Source organism: Bufo gargarizans, chromosome 2 (assembly GCF_014858855.1).
Source record: "Bufo gargarizans isolate SCDJY-AF-19 chromosome 2, ASM1485885v1, whole genome shotgun sequence".
Taxonomy (NCBI): Eukaryota; Metazoa; Chordata; class Amphibia; order Anura; family Bufonidae; genus Bufo; species Bufo gargarizans.
Window position 1 is genome coordinate 101,529,345 of NC_058081.1, and position 21,093 is coordinate 101,550,437.

The window sequence follows — 21,093 nt, forward strand, 5'->3', positions numbered from 1 at the left end:
TTATTGATCAAGTGGTACGATTGCATGGAGTTCCTGAGAACTTTGTGTCTGACAAGGGTATTCAGTTTGTTTCTAAGTTTTGGAGAGTCTTTTGTCAGAGATGTGAGATATCATTGTCCTTTTCATCAACTTTTTATCCCAAGACTAATGGACAAACTGATTGATTCAATAACCCTGTGAACGCTTCCACTGGAGTGTCTCCATTTTTTTGTAATTTTGGCTTCCATCCTTGATTTAATTCTTGTTCATTGATTTCCTCACCTAAACCTGAAGCTGTGCACAGTCTGGGCTTGGGTTCAAATGAACCTTGAAAAAGCTCAGAAGGTTCAGAAAATTAAAGCTAATAGGAAGCATTCCAAAGGGGTAGATTTTAAAGTCGGGGAAAAAGTTTGGTTGTCCACCAAAAATTTGTTGTTAAAGGTGTCTTTAAGGAAATTTACTCCACGATTTGTTGGACCAGATGAAATTCTCGACATTATTAATCCCATATCATTTCAGTTGAAGCTGCCAGACTCGTTTCGTATTCACAACGTATTTCATAAATCATTGCTTAAGAAATATATTTAACCCATAGTTCCGTCACAGACAATCCCTTCTCCAGTACAGTTGAATGATCAAAATGAATTTATTATCTCTAAAATCATTGATGTTGGGAGAGTTCATAACTCAATTCAATACCTGGTCGATTGGAAAGGTTATGGACCCGAGGTAAGGTCCTGGGTGCCAATGAATAGGATTCATGCTAAGAGGTTGATTAAAAAATATCATCTCGCTCATACCGAAAAACTAGGCTGATATTGGGAGTAACATAAACTTACCACGTCAGATGTTGTTATCCACACCAAAAAGAGGAACATATCCCTGTTTAGGATGTATTCATTGTTCCAGCATCATAAAGGAAGAATTTTTTTACTCATCCGCACACAGGACAAAAATTCCCTATAAAAGGCTTTTTTTACTTGCAACAGCAATTTTGTTGTATACCCTTTGAAGTGTCCATGCGGGCTGATATATGTTGGGGAGACCTCGACCAGGAGGAAGGACAGATTTTGTAAACATAAATCTACTATCAGAAAGAAAAATTTGTTGTTACCTGTTCCTTTTCATTTTGATCGATGAGGCCACAACATCTCCCAGCTCCACTTTCAGGTGATTGAGCCGTACTGCCACCACGCAAGGGTGGAGATAGAATACAGTTACTAAAAAAACGTGAGGATTCACAGGTTGCAGACCCTGGAACCAAAGGGACTCAATCGTGAATAGGAGTGCCTTTTTGTAAAATACGAATATAAAACATAAGTTGTTTTGTAAGGATATTTTATATCAAATGTATATGTATTTATTTGAATTTTTATCATATATTTATAACTTTTTCTATTTTTTTCAGATAACCTGATTTTTTTAAAAATCTATTGCAGGTTGTTTATTCTATGTGCACTAACAATTTATTAGGTCTATGTTTCTTTTCTTTATGTTTGTGATTTAACATCCTTAGTCCACTGTGTGTGTGTGTGTGTGTATATATATATATATATATATATATATATATATCCACATTTATATTGTCAGCATGTTGCTTTCCATGCTTATGTAGTCTGCCGTTTATTGTTTGTATTTTGTTTCCATGACAACCCTGTTGTCACGTGTTATAGGCGTCATCAGTGACGGACTATTTAAATCCCATATTTTTTGTTTAAATTGTGCTTGACAAAGACTCAGTTTGTGTGTCGAAACGCTTTGTTTTTTCAGTCCTCTATATGGCGAAATAAAGAAAGATTGAAGATCATACCTTACTGCAAGTGCCGGTTGTTTACTTATATCATATATCATTTTAGGACATGGTCAGATATCATTGTCAAGTATCAGAATAATGCCAGTGTGACACCTGACTCTGACACCTGACTCTGACTAATCGTCTAAATAGGTCAAGGTCAAAGTGAGAATGAGTTATAGGAAGAAAATCCTTCAGTTCTGTGTCTGAAGATATAGTTCAGTGGTTTAGCTGCTTGCCTTGCATGCAGTGTTCTTGAGGTTAAAACCCCTTTCCGTCTTTAAAAAAAAAAATGGAAATGTTATTGAGCCCTAGAAAAGAGACAAATTCAAGTGATGTGTGACCCTGATGTCTGAATTTTCTCTTCTCACTAATCAGCATTGCATTGACTTTTAGCCTTGTTGTACTTTTCCTATGCTCCATTAGATAGATAAAGAAAATCTTATAGTTTGCTGTCTTAAGCTATAGCTCAGTAGTTTAGTTACTTGCCTTACATGCAGTGTTCTTGGGTTCAAAACCCCTATCAGTCTTAAAATAAAATTTACATTTTATTGATCCCTAGAAAACTCGAGACTTTTATTTTTACTGTGTATTTGTCTTTTGAATCACATAGCTAGAGAAAATCACTACTAAACAATAGGTAGACCTGTAGCCGTTTGGAATCGCAAATCGAGTCTCTAAACGGGCAAGTTGCAACACTGAGAGGCATTGATAATTAGCAAAAGAGTTTGCTTCTCACCGAGCAAGCACTCTTTGGGGTAGATGAGGGGGAGGGTGACAGAGAGGAGGCTGAGGAAAGTGAGGTAGCTAGCAGGGTAACAGTTAGAAAGCGGGGTAGAGGGAAGAGTGCCAGGGAGGCTAGCCCTGATCTGACACACCCCAACAAGTTTGCACGTTTGGCAGATGAGGGGGATGTCAGTCCGGGGACGGCACTGCTGCAGCCGGACACTTCCTCTGCCAGTCAGGGGAATGTCAGCTCCAGTAAGCAGGGAACCAGGAGAGCAGGGCAGGCCAGACAGGTGCTGGTAGTGGGCGACTCCATTATTAGGGGAACTGATAGGGAAATCTGTCACAAAGACCGTGATCGCCGAATAGTGTGCTGTCTTCCTGGCGCTAGAGTTCGACACATCGCGGATCGGGTTGACAGATTACTGGGAGGGGCTGGAGAAGATCCAGCGGTCATGGTCCATATCGGAACCAATGACAAAGTTAGAGGTAGGTGGAGAGTCCTTAAAAATGATTTCAGGGATTTAGGTCAAAAGCTGAGGGCAAGGACCACAAAGGTAGTATTTTCCGAAATACTGCCTGTACCACGAGCCACACAAGAAAGGCAACGGGAGATAATGGAGATTAACAAGTGGCTCAAGAACTGGTGTAGGAAGGAGGGGTTTGGGTTCCTGGAGAACTGGGCCGATTTTTCTATCGGCTACAGGCTCTATCGTAGGGACGGGCTGCACCTCAATGGGGAAGGGGCAGCTGTGCTGGGGAAAAAGATGGCTAGAAGGTTGGAGGAGTGTTTAAACTAGGGACTGGGGGGGAGGGTAATTACGTTATAGGACGGGAAGATAGCGCAGATAGAGACCGGGGGCAAGGTAATGGGACTGGGGGAGGAATGGAAGGAGGGACTAGAACAGTTCAGAAGGAAAGGTGTAGGGTAAAAAATATACATAAACCTCTCAAATGTATGTATACTAATGCCAGAAGTCTGACTAATAAAACTGGTGAGCTGAAATTACTGATGTGTGAGGAGAACTATGACATAGTGGGAATAACTGAGACATGGCTGGATGATAGCTATGACTGGGCGGTTAATGTACAAGGTTACAGTCTGTTTAGAAAGGATCGTCAAAACCGGAGAGGGGGAGGGGTCTGCCTTTATGTAAAGTCTGGTCTAAAGCCCACACTCCGCGAAGATATAAGTGAGGGACATGAACATGTGGAGTCAGTGTGGGTAGAGATACATGGAGCTAAAAACAACAATAAATTACTAATAGGAGTTTACTATAAACCACCTAATATACCAGAGTCCACAGAAAATCTATTACTAAACGAGATAGACGAGGCGGCAAATCATAATGAGGTGGTTATTATGGGGGACTTCAACTACCCAGATATAGACTGGGAAACTGAAACTTGTATATCTCATAAAGGAAACAGGTTCTTGGCAATAACCAAAGACAATTACCTCTCCCAACTGGTTCAGGACCCGACTAGAGGGACGGCCATACTGGACTTAGTATTAACCAATAGGCCGGACAGAACAACAGACGTGCAGGTTGGGGGACACCTGGGAAATAGTGACCACAAAGTAATAACCTTCCAATTATCATTCAAAAGAGCGTTTCTACAGGGAGGAACAAAAATACCAAACTTCAAAAAAGCTAAATTTAGCCAACTAAGAGAGGCCATAGGCCAAACTAACTGGGACAAAGTCCTCAAAAATAAAAATACAGCCACAAAATGGGATATCTTTAAAAACATCCTAAAATCTCATTGTGAGAGGTACATACCGTATGGCAATAAAAGGTTAAGGAACAAAAAGAAACCAATGTGGATAAATAGAACTGTAACGAAAGCAATAAATGACAAAAAGAAAGCATATCATTCACTGAAACAGGAGGGGAGCACGGAAGCACTGAAAAACTATAAGGAAAAAAATAGAACATGTAAAAAACAAATAAAAGCGGCCAAACTAGAGACCGAGAGATTAATTGCCAAAGAGAGTAAAACTAACCCTAAAATGTTCTTCAATTATATAAATGTTAAAAAGTATAAATCTGAAGGTGTCGGCCCTTTAAAGAGTAATGAGGGGGAAGTCGCAGAGAGCGATGAGGAGAAAGCAAAGCTGTTAAATATTTTTTTCTCCAATGTATTCACTGAGGAAAATAAATTGTCAGATGACATGCAGAATGCAAAAATAAATTCCCCATTAAAAGTGTCCTGTCTGACCCAGGAAGAAGTACATCAGCGACTTAAAAAGATTAAAATAGACAAATCGCCAGGACCGGATGACATACACCCCCGTATCCTAAAGGAATTAAGTAATGTCATAGCCAGACCCTTATTTCTGATATTTGCAGACTCTATACTGACAGGGAATGTCCCACAGGATTGGCGCATGGCATATGTGGTGCCAATATTCAAAAAGGGGCCAAAAACAGAGCCTGGAAACTATAGGCCGGTAAGTTTAACATCTGTTGTGGGTAAACTGTTTGAAGGTTTTCTGAGAGATGCTATATTAGAGCATCTCAACAGAAATAAGCAAATAACGCCATATCAGCATGGCTTCATTAGTGATCGGTCATGTCAGACTAATTTAATCAGTTTCTATGAGGAGGTAAGTTCTAGACTTGACAGCGGCGAATCAATGGATGTCGTATATCTGGACTTCTCCAAAGCATTTGACACTGTACCACATAAAAGGTTAGTATATAAAATGAGAATGCTTGGACTGGGAGAAAACATCTGTATGTGGGTAAGTAACTGGCTCAGTGATAGAAAACAGAGGGTGGTTATTAACGGTACACACTCAGATTGGGTCACTGTCACTAGTGGGGTACCTCAGGGGTCAGTATTGGGCCCTATTCTCTTCAATATATTTATTAATGATCTTGTAGAAGGCTTGCATAGTAAAGTATCAATTTTCGCAGATGACACTAAACTGTGTAAAGTAATTTACACTGATGAGGACAGTATACTACTACAGAGGGATCTGTATAGATTTGAGGCTTGGGCAGATAAGTGGCAGATGGGGTTTAACACTGGTAAATGTAAAGTTATGCACATGGGAAGGAAAAATGCAAGTCACCCGTACATACTAAATGGTAAAACACTCGGTAACACTGACATGGAAAAGGATCTAGGAATTTTAATAAACAGCAAACTAAGCTGCAAAAACCAGTGTCAGGCAGCTGCTGCCAAGGCCAACAAGATAATGGGTTGCATCAGAAGGGGCATAGATTCCCGTGATAAGAACATAGTCCTACCACTTTACAAATCGCTGGTCAGACCACACATGGAGTACTGTGTACAGTTCTGGGCACCTGTAAACAAGGCAGACATAGCAGAGCTGGAGAAGGTCCAGAGGAGGGCATCTAAAGTAATAACTGGAATGGGGGCAACTACAGTACCCTGAAAGATTATCAAAATTAGGGTTATTCACTTTAGAAAAAAGATGACTGAGGGGAGATCTAATTAATATGTATAAATATATCAGGGGTCAGTACAGAGATCTATCCCATCAGCTATTTATCCCCAGGACTGTGACTGTGACGAGGGGACATCCTCTGCGTCTGGAGGAAAGAAGGTTTGTACACAAACATAGAAAAGGATTCTTTACGGTAAGAGCAGTGAGAATATGGAACTCTCTGCCTGAGGAGGTGGTGATGGTGAGTACAATAAAGGAATTCAAGAGGGCCCTGGACGTATTTCTGGAGCTTAATAATATTACAGGCTATAGCTACTAGAGAGGGGTCGTTGATCCAGGGAGTTATTCTGATGGCCTGATTGGAGTCGGGAAGGAAGTTTATAGTCCCCTAAAGTGGAGAAAATTGGCTTCTACCTCACAGGGTTTTTTTTTTTTTTGCCTTCCTCTGGATCAACTTGCGGGATAACAGGCCGAACTGGATGGACAAATGTCTTTTTTCGGCCTTATGTACTATGTTACTATGTTACTATGTAGCTTAATGGGCAAGAAAAAAAAAAGAGCTTGGATGTTTTTTAAATAAAACATATGACAAAGAGCACTATAAGTAGTCCTTTTTTATTTTATTAAAGAGTACATGGGCACCACTATAGTAAGGGGGGGGGGGGGGGGCACTTATTTACTGTATCTTCATCTAATTACAGGTGTTGTCTTGAAAGAGCCACTGTACAATACAATAATGTATTCTTATTTCTTAGGAAGGGGTCTAATTATCAGATCTGTAAATCACTTTATTGAAATTATTTGTCGGCATCCACCCAAACATAAGCTGCAAAGATATGACCACTAGGGGTCTCACTAGTCCACTGTGGTTAGGCATGATCCAGCTCTCCCAGCAAATACAAGCAGGAGGAAGTGTGGGGGTCTTCTGGAGAAGCTGTAGGAGACCCGCCAGATTCACTGCCTCTTCACAGATCTGCAAACCAACTTATCTTACTGTAAGTCTGCTTTCCCTCTGCTATCTTACATGGCTTATACATTGATTCACCTCTCTCAAGTATGTATGCAGTTCCATATTTTTTTGTAGATAAATAACAATACGTTTGTAAACAACAATTTATATGCTTTTGTTAGTTATATAAGTATAAGCCTGAGAAAATAATTTTTGTATTGTCTCATAGCTCTATTGATACAGTCCCTGAACATCATGATTTATGACATACTTAGAATATGCTGGAACAAGCCTTTATTTTTCTAACATATCTGGTGGCTTTCTTATCACATAGACAGCAATTTTAACCGATTAATGACTGGTAAATTATATAATTATTTTATTTTTATTTTTTTAATCTTTTTTATTCACATAACCAACTGTATGACAATTTTTTTTTGCTGGGACAAGATGCACTTTGTAATGCCACCATATGGTTGCAAAAACTTGGTGGAAAGCAGGGGGAAAAATGGGATGCAATTATATTTTAAAAAATCTAGTTCACCACAGTTTTATGAGGGTTTTTTTTGTGGAAAAATTGAGCTATAAGTTTCATTCGCTAGGTCAGTACGATTATGGCGATACCTGAAGAGAAATGTGACTCCATCTTGTTTGCTCTAAATATGTAAAGAATTGTAATAAAATCTCAGGTTGTTTCACTTATCTGTCCCAGGACAGATTCTGGGAATCCTCCAGAACTAGTACAAACGTTCTTGCCTTATTCAAGGTCATTCGGCACAACTGTGTACATTCTTGTATGTGACTGATTAAAACCTATTCTTTGTTTGCTTACTGCAGGTACACATACCATATAAGGATGTTCCGGTAGTATGTGTATGAGCACCAATGTTTATCTTTATGATTGGTTTAATGCGTTGTTATGCAAACTTTTCTACTGCCTATATAAGGCCAAGCAATAGCATAATAAAGTTAGAGTATTTCTCAGTGATACCTGTGTGTATGTGTCATGTTATTCCCTACTGAGAAATATCTCTCCTGAAGTCAGTGACATCAAACCAAGGTGGTCGTAGAGGTTCAGAAAAGTCCAAATCCTTTCAATACCACATATGTATATTTTTTTCTTGCACTTTTATGCGGAAACCTTAAAATAATATTTCTCTTAGGTTGCCATATTCTGGCTCCTATAACTTTTTTGTAGTTATGCATACAGAGCTGTGTGAGGGCTCATGTTTTGTGGGGCAATCTATACTTTTCATTTATACCATTTTGTGGTGTGTGCGACTTTTTGATAAATTTTTATTTAATAATTTGTGGCAGGCAGAGCGACCAAAAATCGTGGAAATGGCCATTTTTACTTTTTTCCATATAACCATTTTCCATATTGGAGAAATATTTTAATAGCATGGCCTTTTTCACATGTGGCGATACCTGTAGCTGGCCAGCAAAGACCTGTCCTAGGTTGCTAATATAGTTTATATGTTTATACAGCTAGACCTGCCAATAACCTTAATACAGTTCCTATGTTTGTGTGTTAAAGACAAAAGCAGAGTTATTTAGTGACTTCATGTTTGGACGTCATATAACTGTTATATATATTGTGTTCACAGAAGCAGAAAATATAATATGCCTTTAAGATTCATTATATGGATGTGAGGTAACCTGAATGACACAGCAGAAACAATAGAAAGCATAGAGTTAAACTGTTGTTGCTGGGCAGCCTCACACACAGCAGGTGTTTTGACCTATCACAGCCAGCCTCTCACACTGCCTGTGTGGGAAATTCCCCTAGCAGGAACTGCTAGAAATCATTAATAACCAGAGAGAGAAGCTGAACAGACATTAACTCCACTAAGAGCTGTGTTTTATGGAAGCAGAGAAACCAAAATATGCATTTAAAACAGTTATATAATGTTCCTACTGTTAATATTGTGATTAGAACTGTATACTGAACTAGTTATATGTGTGTTTACTTACAGTTACACCAATTGCAAACTACAAAGTTCACAAGCCAAATTCATATTCCATATTGCAATCCAAATTGCATACAACCATACCAGATCATACTCAACCAATCTGCAAATAGAATAGTTACTGCTAACTGCATACTGCAAATTGCGACCAAATTCAGCAAATGAATAGATCATAAAGTGCTTAAATAACTTAAAGTGAGAGTACAGATACTGTAGAGAGAAATCTATCCACTATTTTCTGTTGAATGACAAGATTAAACAGTTGAATCACCATCTTATGCATACCGCCATTTTATAAATCTTTATTCAACACGTGTTATGTACATGGACTATCTGCTGCGGAGGCGGCAGTGTTATATATGAAAAAAAGTTCAAGTTAATAAAGAAGTTATTTCAAGCATTTGGTGTGCTCTTTAAACCTACTGCTTCCATAGAACGGAGCTAGAGGAATTACAGAGTAAGACAGTCTGATTAGACTATAAGTCAGAGATATCAAAATTCTTCCAATGCAACAGCGCAAAAGGCACTTCATAGTGCTGCGCCTACCACAATACCCATGATGTGTAATTATTTATTTTTGGTGTTTATTTTAATTACATTTTGGAAAAAGGATGGTTATATGATTTTTTTTAATAACATTTTTTTGTTTTTACACTTTTTTATAGTTGCTATAGGGAAATATAACAAGAAATTATCAGATTGCTTGTCTTATAGACTGCAATGCATTAGGATTAGAGTTAAAATTTTACTGTGCTTCTATGGAGCCCTACCACAAGCAGAGGCTCCATAGAAAGTAATATACAGCAGCCTCCTATCACTCAGGAGGATAGGGACTGCTGCATACTGCATACAGTGCACACTTCGGTCTGTCCCCTCCCCCTCCCCCCAATCCTGGTTTTAGAGCATAATCAGCTGAGTAGCTTTATATATAATTTTGTGGGAAAATATAAAATAAAATTTCAAATTCATTCTAGGCTGTGAAATCCAGGAGACAGTCCTATTAGTGATTGACTGCCTTCCCTCTATGACTGTGTATACAGAGACAGCTGTCAATCACTGATAGGACCGCCTGCTTCATTAATGATAAAACAAAGTTCCAGCACTCACGTTTTCTTGGTAGCTAAATCTTTTTTTTCTTGGTAGCTTCACCCTTGTCTTTATTCAGGCAGTAGAAAATAATGTACAGGACATGCACCCACTATTGTAGCAACATTGACGTGTTTCGAACAGAGTTCTTATTCTTAACTGTGAACAGTGTCTTTTCAAAATATTAAATATTGGTCTGGGAGGGTGGGGGAAATGGAAAAAGAGGAAAGGGTGGAGTCCTCTGCTCTCTAGGTAAAGCACTGTTTACATTGTCCAACAATGAAAATGCAATGAGCATCCATGTGAAATCAATAATTTTGCATATATAATGTGAAAATTCCATAACCAGAACAATGAATATAAGTATAGAATTTCATATGCAAAATAAAAAATACACAATACAGATACAAATACAGATACAGATTATCATGCATAAGTGTATTTAAAGGATAACTGTCACATTTAGACCCTAATTTCAATTTTCATATATGTAGTTATTAATAACATGATATTCCAGAATCAGTTACTATTAGACTGACCTACCCCATATTTAATAAGATTCAGCCCTTAGCAGTAGTCCCGAACTATTTGCCGGCGAACAGTTCCCGGCGAACATAGCTTGTTCGCGTTCGCCACGGCGAACGAACATATGCGATGTTCGGTCTGCCCCCTATACATCATCATTGAGTAAACTTTGACCCTGTACCTCACAGTCAGCAGACACATTCCAGCCAATCAGCAGCAGACCCTCCCTCCCAGAACCTCCCACCTCCTGGACAGCATCCATTTTAGATTCATTCGGAAGCTGCATTCTCAGTGAGAGGAGGGACAGTGCTGCTGCTGATTCAATAGGGAAAGCGTTAGCTAGGGCATTGTTCTGTGTCCACAGACTCATCTGCTGTAAGGACAACGTCCGGACAGCACCCTAAAAAGCCCTTTTCATGGCTGGTACAATAGTCTGCTTTTTTTTATATATATATATATATATATATATTGCAGTTGCCTGGCTTCCCGTGTGTGAGAGGCTGCAGGCTCAGTCACAGACAGCACTGTGTGCAAACCATTCATACAGGGTGTGACAGAAAATACCTTGCAGATCAAAAAAAATTCTATTTAATATTTTTCTGTGATATAATCGCATTTGCAAGCCCGTGTGTGTCAGGCCCACACAGACTGTATTGTGGCCACTGGCTAGTGGCTAGGCCTCCACTCATACCGTTACAGGGTGTCACTCACTGAAATACCTTGCAGATAAAAAAATTATATTTAAAATGTTTCTGTGATATAATCACATTTGCAAGCCTGTATGTGTCAGGCCCACACAGACTGTATTGTGGCCACTGGCTAATGGCTAGGCCTCCACTCATACCGTTACAGGGTGTCACTCAAATACCTTGCAAATAAAAAATAATTCTATTTAATATTTTTTCTGTAATATAATCACAGTTGCAAGCCCGTGTGTGTCAGGCCCACACAGACTGTACTGTGCCCACGGACCACCACTTATATATGGTGGCACAGTACCTTGCACGCATAGTACCACTTATCTAAAAAAAAAATGACAGGCAGAGGCAGGCCACCCCGCAGGGGCCGTCGTGGTCGTGGTGCTGTGATTTCCACTGGCCCTGGAATAATGCCCAGTGTTCAGAGGCCATGTACCCTGAACCCAAAAAATTGAGAGAAAATTGTTGACTGGCTTACACAGGACACCCAATCTTCAACAGCTTCCGCTAAGAACCTTGGCGCACCATCCTCCTCCAGCTCAGCTTTGGTCACCTGCTCTCAAATTACCACTCTCCCGCCTGCCGCCACCACCACCACCACTACCACCACAGCCACCACAGCCGCTTCACTTGATCCCTCAAAGGAATTATTTACACATCAGTTGGATGAAATTAGTGATGCGCAACCATTATTGCCAGAGAATGTAGATAACAGGGATATGGCTCAGTCAGGCAGCATTACACACATGGACGTACAGTGTGATGATGATGATGATGTTGTACCCGCTGCTGCTTCCTTTGCTGAGGTGTCAGATATAAGTGAAGTGGTTGATGATGACGATGTGTCCGTGGATGCCACGTGGGTGCCTGCTCGAAGAGAAGAAGAAGAGGGGGAAAGTTCAGAAGGGGAGGCAGAGAGAAGGAGGAGACGAGTTGGAAGCAGGGGGAGGTTGTCGCAAGGAGCTAGTGGCACAGTCAGACAGCATGTATCGGCACCCGGGGTCAGCCAGACAGCACGCCAATCAACGCATGCTGTTGCCACCACCAGAATGCCATCATTGCAAAGCTCAGCAGTGTGGCATTTTTTGTGTGTGTCTGCCTCTTATAACAGCGATGCCATTTGCAACCTGTGCCAAAAGAAACAGAGTCGTGGGAAGTCCAACACCCACCTAGGTACAACTGCTTTGCGAAGGCACATGATCTCACATCACAAACGCCAATGGGATCAACACATGAGTACAAGCAGCACACAAACTCAAAGCCACCATCCTCCTCCTAGTCCAGCATCTTCAGCCACGTCACGAATTTTTTTCTTCAAAAAAGGCAATCCCAAACCTCTACTCAGTGATTGAAAAGGAAGTCATGGCATCTCTGGCATACAGTGTTGGGGCAAGGGTCCATTTGACCACTGATACCTGGTCTGCGAAGCATGGTCAGGGCAGGTATATCACCTACACTGCGCATTGGGTCAACCTGCTGATGGCTGCCAAGCATGAAATGCGTGGCTCTGCAGAGGAGTTGGTGACAACGCCACGACTTGCAGGCAGGCCTACTGCCACCTCCTCTACTCCTCCTACTCCATCCTCTTCCATAACCTCCTTGGCTGAGTCCTCTTCTGCAGCGGCGTCTGGCTGCACATCAACTGAATCCCCCCAGCTTCCCAGGGGCTATTCCACATCCCGGATACGACAGTGTCACGCTGTCTTAGGGTTGACTTGCCTGAAAGTAGAGAGCCACACCAGACCAGCACTCCTGTCCGCCCTGAACGCACAGGTGGATCAGTGGCTGACCCCGCACCAACTGGAGATCGGCAAAGTGGTGTGTGACAATGGAAGCAATTTGTTGGCGGCATTGAATTTGGGCAAGTTGTCACATGTGCCGTGCATGGCACATGTGTTGAATCTCATCGTACAACGCTTTGTGTCTAAGTACCCAGGCTTACAGGATGTCCTCAAGCAGGCCAGGAAGGTGTGTGACCATTTCAGGCATTCCTACACGGCCATGGCGCACTTTTCAGACATTCAGCCCCGAAACAACATGCCAGTGAGGCGCTTGATTGGCGACAGCCCAACACGTTGGAATTCAACACTCCTAATGTTCAACCGCCTGGTCAAACAAGAAAAATACGTCAATGAGTATTTGTATGACCGGGGTGCTAGGACAGCCTCTGTGGAGCTGGGAATTTTTTTGCCACGTTACTGGACGCTCATGCGCAATGCCTGTAGGCTCATACGTCCTTTTGAGGAGGTGACAAACCTAGTCAGTTGCACCGAAGGCTCCATCAGCGACCTCATCCCATTTGTTTTCTCCCTAGGGCGTGCCCTGCGAAGAGTGCTGTAGATGAGCGTGCCCTGCGATCAGGCTGTAGATGAGCGTGAAGAGGAAGAGTTGTGGTCACCATCACCACCAGAAACAGCCTTGTCATCATCGCTTGCCGGACCTGCGGCAACGCTGGAAGACGAGTATGAGGAAGAGGAGTCAGAGGAGGAATGTGGCTTTGAGGAGGAGGAAGACCAACCACAGCAGGCATCCCAGGGTGCTCGTTGTTGTCACCTATCTGGGACCCGTGGTGTTGCATGTGGCTGGGGGGAAGAACAGACCGTCAATGACATCAGTGAGGACGAGGAACAGGAAATCAGTAGCTCGGCATCCAACCTTGTGCAAATGAGGTCTTTCATGCTGTCAAGGGACCCTTGTATAAAAAGGATGAAGGAGAATGACCTGTACTGGGTGGCCACGCTACAAATTACCGAAAGTCAGAAAGGATGCAGCAGTTCAAAACCAAACTAAAAAATATGCTTTACGCAGCTTATAAGGGGGATGTCACAGCACAACGGGAATCTAACATGGGAAGAGGTGAAAGTAGTCCTCCTCCTACCACGACCATGGCGGCAAGGACAGGACGCTTTACAGATGTGTAGTTGATGGAGGATATGCAGAGCTTTTTCAGTCCTACACATCGCTACAGCCCTTCGAGATCCAGCCTTAGAGAACGACTCGACCGACAGGTAGCAGACTACCTTGCCTTAACTGCAGATATCAACACTCTGAGGAGCGATAAACCCCTTGACTACTGGGTGTGCAGGCTTGACCTGTGGCCTGAACTATCCCAGTTTGCGATAGAATTTCTGGCCTGCCCCGCTTCAAGTGTCCTGTCAGAAAGGAACTTCAGTGCAGCAGGAGGCATTGTCACTGACAAAAAAAGTGTTGATTACCTCACCTTCATTAAAATGAATGAGGCATGGATCCCGAAGGGACTGACAGTGGGGGATACGTTTGACTAACAAAAGGCCTGATGACATGCCTTGGCCTCAAAATGGTCCCCACGCTGCTGTATTTAATGTCTGCATACCGGATGACTTTCGTGAATTCTCCGCCACCAACTAGGGTTCAAGCCGCAATGTTTTAGTCACCTTTCTGCCTGGAAAACATCAATTTTTCCGGCCGCTGCTACAGCTGCGGCTGCAACAATTCCTGATTTTTCAGGCATATGTACATGCCTTATTTTTCTGGCCTCTAGTGCTGCACTGTGGCTGCAAAAAAAAAAAGGCACATACAAGTGTCAATTCCCCTTCGTGATCGGTACCTTGTTGTGGTGAAGGGGCTTGCGTATCACAATGAAGCGATCATCACCTCTATGAGTGTGTTGGCAATGTTGCCACACCCCAGATAAGGCCGTTGCTTCATTATGATCAGACTAAAAGCGATCAGCTGGATAATTTTTCATAGAAAAAACATTATTTTTCTTTAAAGTTGTATGGGTTTTTAATACATAAAATAAAAAAAATCATAATAAAGTCTCTTAATAGTTTATTAGAAATAATGCAGACAATTTAAAAAATCTCCATCAATTCCAATACAAAGCAAGTACAGAGCTCAGAACAAAATTATTTCAGGATGTGGTTAATTCGACAATGGTTAATCAATTCGACACACGTCCCCGGATAGGGGACGTAACAGGGATTAAACTGATAGGAATAGTACTAGTTAAGACACCACTCATATAGGGTGTCACAGCACATTGCTCCATGCATGCGCAGTGCCCCAACTTGGGAGTAAGAGGACCGACCAAGCTGCTTTTTCCATCTCCCGGTTCCTAAAATCAATTCAGTTTGGTGTATCAGAGTTTGGTCTGTCACTGTGAAGGCAGTCGAAGGTACCCGGCCTAAATTCTTTTTTCATAAAAGGCAATCCCTGATATGGGACGTAACAGGGATTAAACTGATGAGAATAGTACTACAGAAAATACCACTCATATCGGGTGTGACAATAAATTGCACGGCGCAGACGCAGTGACTGTGGCGTGGATTCAAACAAAGGGGAGGGAGCCAGCGTTTTTTTTTAACCATCTCCCCGTTCGAAAAATCAATTTAATAAATGGACCCCAGATTGGGGACGTCACGTAACAGGGATTAAACTGATAAGAATAGTACTACAGAAAATAGCACTCATATCGGGTGTGACAGTAAAATGCACGGCTCAGACGCAGTGACCGTGGCGTGGATTCAAACAAAGGGGAGGGAGCCACCGTTTTTCTAACCATCTCCTGTTCGAAAAATCTATTAAATTCACCTTTCGGGGACTCTTGGTGTTGTACGTGGCTGGATGGAGGAAGAAACCTTCAATGACATCAACGGGACATGGCTAGCTTGGTATCCAACCTTGTGCAAATGGGAAGTTTGCGGTTGGGCAAATGGACTGTTTGCGGTTGTTTGTCAAAAACATTCTAGCAACATTCTTAACAAAAATTTAGAAAAATTTGCAATTTTCAAAATTTCTATTTCTCTATCTTTAAAACAGAAAGTGATAACTCATAAAATATTTATTACTTAACATTCCCCATATGTTTACTTTATGTTGACATCATTTTGTAAATTTCATTTTATTTTATTAGGACGTTAGAAGGCTTAGAAGTTTATAAAAAAAATAAAACATTTTGACAAAATTTCCAACACCATTTTTTGGAGCAAAAATTCTGTTATAAAGTGATTTAGTAGGGCTTACTTAATGGAAACCACCCATAAATGACCCCATTTTAGAAACTACACGTTTTTCTTGCAACACAGCAAGGGTTAACAGCAAAATAAACCTCAATATATATTACTTTGATTCTGCAGTTTACAGAAATATATATATGTGGCGGTAAACTTCTCTATGGGCAGGTGGCATTGGTGAGAAGGAAAGGAGCGCCATATGGCTTTTGGAGGCAGATTTTGCTAGAATGTTTTTTAGGCACCATTTTGTAATTGAAGAGTCCCTGAAGTACCCCTACAGTTGAAACCCTCAAATAGTGACCCTTAAATAATATATTTAGGTGAGTACTGACAACTTTGATCGCCAAAGCGTTTTTTACGGAATTTGAAAACACTTGGTTGTGATAATGAAAAGTTTAATTTCTTCCAATAAAATGTTGCTTTAGCCGCAAATTTTTCATTTTCACCGGGGTAGCAGAAGAAAAAGCACCCCATAATGTGTTAGCCATTTTCTCCTGAATACAGCATCACCCTGTAACGGATCTCCTGGCACCCCGACCGGGTACCTCCGTCGATGGAGGCTCCTAGCGCTTCCCGAGGGCTCCAAGCACTCCACTTGACACCATAACCGCCACAGACCCTACGAACCGCCGAAGCTTGGTTGAGGTCTCGCCGTCTCCTACCCACCCTGGACCTATGACAAGGCTCCAGGCTCCAGTGGGTGAACCTCTCCTAAATCCAGAGAGCAGGAACAGCTCTTACAAGAGCTCTGCCTGTGATACAATTACCAGACATAATGGGCTAACTTAATCACTCACAGACAGAAACCACACATTTTTCTCAAAACACAGAAAACACCTCAAAACCCCACATATCCCCATAATGTATACATCCATGGATAGCTCTGATCTGGGTAAACAACATATCCAAAAATCACCCAGATACGAGCAGGGGTTCCCGAATTCTATGGAAGTCACATTTGGCCGGCCCTAAGCATGGCTTTCCTGCCCAAAACAGTTCCACAGATTTAAGCTGTGCAGTCGGTCTGTCTTCTCCGTCAAAGTTAGTATGGGCCATAATCTTGAGACAAGAGGCTGGTAGCCAGGCTTCTCCACCACCCAGTGGCGAGGTTGGTTTCGTCACATTTCTCCCCTTTTCCAAACAGACTAACAGGGTCTCTGACCTTCTGCCGGTCAGTGCCTTTGTTAGTCCAGCATCCCACCCACAAAACAGAAACAGCAGTACAGCCCACCCACAATAAATGGTTACTACACCTGAGCAAGGGATAAACCTGTCAATGTCCATGTGCCTCACCACGGCTGTGTGGGGGACTGGTAGACTGCCTTGGTGGGTTGCTGAGTGGGCAGAGACCAGCGGTACTTTGCCCTGGTGCCAGCGCTACCATGGAAGAAGCCTGGTTGTAGCCTGGTTGTTGTAGCGGGAGACCAACTGTCTCCCATTTAGATACACCGCTCTGCTGTTGTAGGGAGAGACCGACTGTCTCCCCTTTAGATAGGCCACCATGCTGCTGTGGGGGGAGACTGACTGTCTCCCCTTTTGCTAAACAGCCCTGTTGCTGGGGACAGGACCGACTGTCCCTACCCCCTGTGCTGTGAGTGCAGAGACCATGGTCCCATCTGCACTGTTGTGGGGCTTACTGTCTCCCCCTGGTTCCATAAACTGCCGCTGGTGGATGGAGACTGTGCTCCCAATTCCTTGTAGATCACACGGCCGCTAGGGAATGGAGACTGGGCTCCCAATTCCCTGTAGATCACACAGCCGCTGGGGAATGGAGACTGGGCTCCCAATTCCCTGTAGATCACACGGCCGCTGGGGAATGGAGACTGGGCTCCCAATTCCCTGTACATCACACGGCCGCTGGGGAATGGAGACTGGGCTCCCAATTCCCTGTACATCACACGGCCGCTGGGGAATGGAGACTGGGCTCCCAATTCCCTGTACATCACACGGCCGCTGGGGGATGGAGACGATGCTCTCCCCTCCCTGCAAAACATACTGCTGCTGGGGAGCAGGACCAATTGTGCCTACTCCCTGAAACTCCGGATGCCGTTGGGGGTCTGGCCGACTGCCCAGCATTCCTGTAGGGCCGGTGAAGAGACCTCGGTCCCATCTCCACCTGCCATATGGGGTTCCCCCCAGGACAAGTCTATGAGGTCCCCTACCTGTGTAGCTGATACTGAAGCAGGGTATACTTCAGTCGGGTCTTCCCAGTAAACCTCTACAATATCCTCCCAGCTGAAGGGCTCTGGACCTGGGTCTGACAATCTGCACTCTCGCTGAGCCCTCTCAATGGAGTGGAAGAGATCTCGGTAGTCCTGATCCAGTTCCCACTCCAGGGTTGCTAGGTGAGCCAGGTCTTTCTCTACCTCGTGGAGGTCATCCCAATCCTGCCTAGACTCCCTCTCGTAGAAAATGTTCTGAAGTATGGACTGTGCAGGGCTCCCGAAGTCAGGCTCTGCAAAGGACTCTCATAACAAGCCAGGACCATCAAACTCCTCTCCCTCTGTCTTGTCATGCTCAGCTGTCCAGGGTATATACTGTGCCATATACCACCAGAGAGCCTGGTAGGCCTCCTCCAAACATAGCTCCTGCCATACCCGGTGCTCTAGTTCCTTCGCCCATTCCTCCAGGGGCTGCTCTCCCAGGAAGGGCATCCGCAGGGCCACTTGCTTCTGCAATCGCTGCTCTCCACTGGGGAGACTCTCACCTCGCTGGTATTGTACATTACCCAGGGCCTGGTACCAGATTCCTTTCCTTAATGCATCCCGGCCATCCAGGTCTTCCTCATCGTATGTCACTGCTGGTTCCATCCTGCTGCTGTAGCCAGGGGCACTGTACGGATACTAGCGTTGCCTTCAATTTTGTAAATCCACGAACGGTGTCTCCGAGCTGCTTCTCCTCTCACTAGGACACCATCCCACTGCTTGCCACCAATGTAATGGATCTCCTAGCACCCCGACCAGGTACCTCCATCGAATGATGATCCTAGTGCTTCCCGAGGACTCCAAGCACTCCACTTGACACCGTAAGCGCTGCAGACCCCACGAACCGCCGAAGCTTGGTTGAGGTCTTGCCGTCTCCTACCCACCCTGGACCTATCACAAGGCTCCAGGCTCCAGTGGGTGAACCTCTCCTAAATCCAGAGAGCAGGAACAGCTCTCACAAGTGCTAATAGTATAGCCAGGGGAGTATAGCAAATCTTCAGCGTATAGCAATCTCCAGTGTCGATCAGTTACCCAAACACCACCCTCAACATGATGAAGGGTAAAACAGGAACTCTTTATTGAACACACAGCATTGACTTATATACACATGACATACTGAGGACATGACATAGCAGCCAACCTTGTACGGTTTAAACACAAAACTAACTCTATTCAACAAACACAATGGCATTGTCTGTGACGCAATTAACAAACACACTGGCATTGTCTTTGACGCAATCAACAAAATACAATTAACAAAACACATTGAGCTCTGCCTGTGATACAATTACCAGACATAATGGGCTAACTTAATCACTCACAGACAGAAACCACACATTTTTCCCAAAACACCTCAAAACCCCACATATCCCCATAATGTATACATCCATAGATAGCTCTGATCTGGGTGAACAACATATCCCAAAATCACCCAGATCCGAGCAGGGGTTCCCAAATTCTATGGAAGTCACATTTGGCTGGCCGCAAGCATGGCTTTCCTGCCTAAAACAGTTCCACAGATTTAAGCTGTGTGGCCGGTCTGTCTTCTCCTTCAAAGTTAGTATTGGCCATAATCCTGAGGCAAGAGGATGGTAGCCAGGCTTCTCCACCACCCAGTGGTGAGGTTGGTTTCGTCACACACCCCATATGTAGTAGTAAACTGCTGTGGGGGCACATGGCAGGACGCAGAAGGGGTTTTGAACTCAAGAACATGGTATGCAAGGCAAGCATCTAAACCACTGAGCTGTAGCTTCAGACAGCAAGTTGCACGATTTTCTTCCTATAACTCATTCTCACTTTGACCCCGACCTATGAAGACAATAAGTCAAACTCAGATGTCAGAGTCAAATATCAAAGTCATATGTCAGGGTCAGGTGTCAAAGTCAGATGTCAGGTGTCAGGGTCAGGTGTCACACTGGCATTATCCTGATACTTGATAATGATATCTGACCATGTCCTAAAATGTATACTGTATGTGTGAAGTCTGGTCACAGCACAGCGTGCAGCACTGGCACAAGAAGACCAGAGAGTGTTGAGTGCAGTTAAAGCATTGTGACCAGTTCTTATACCCCCTCTCCTGCTGTCTAGAGCAGGAGAGGTAAGTTAATGGGAGTCTAGGAATGAGGAACAGGGATATAATGGGGGTCTAATCTGTGGTCTGTGGGGGGATGATGTGAGGTCTGATAAGCAATGGGGGTCTGATTTAAGGTCTGATGAGGAATAGGGTTGGATCTGAGTTTTGATGGGAGTCGGAGCTGAGGTCTAATTAGTAATGGAGGTCTGATATGAGGTCTGATGAGCAATGGGGATCTGATCTGGGGGTCCAATCTGCGGTCTGATGAGGGATGGGGTCTGATAAAGATTGGGGGTTGAGATTTGGGGGTCTGATGAAGATTGGGGTCTGATCTGAGGTCTGCTGAAAAATATGGTGCGGGAAATACTGTAATAAGGAAATTAAAGTGGGAAAAAATATTTTCTTATCTTTGTTACTGCTTATTGTAAATTATATTTTGTATAATGATGTTACAAAAAGAAAGAAAACAAAAATGCTGGAATCCCATATAGAAACAAAACAAACGCTATTGTATTCAATGGAGTCAACCCATCACCGTTTGTGTCAGTTATGAGCCAGCTCCGGCACTTGCATTATTTTTGTTGCACTACTCCTATAATGGATGATTTGAATGATTTGAACAAGCTCTATCAGAAAAAAAACTTAATTCAAACAACAAGCCATTTTTCTGTAACA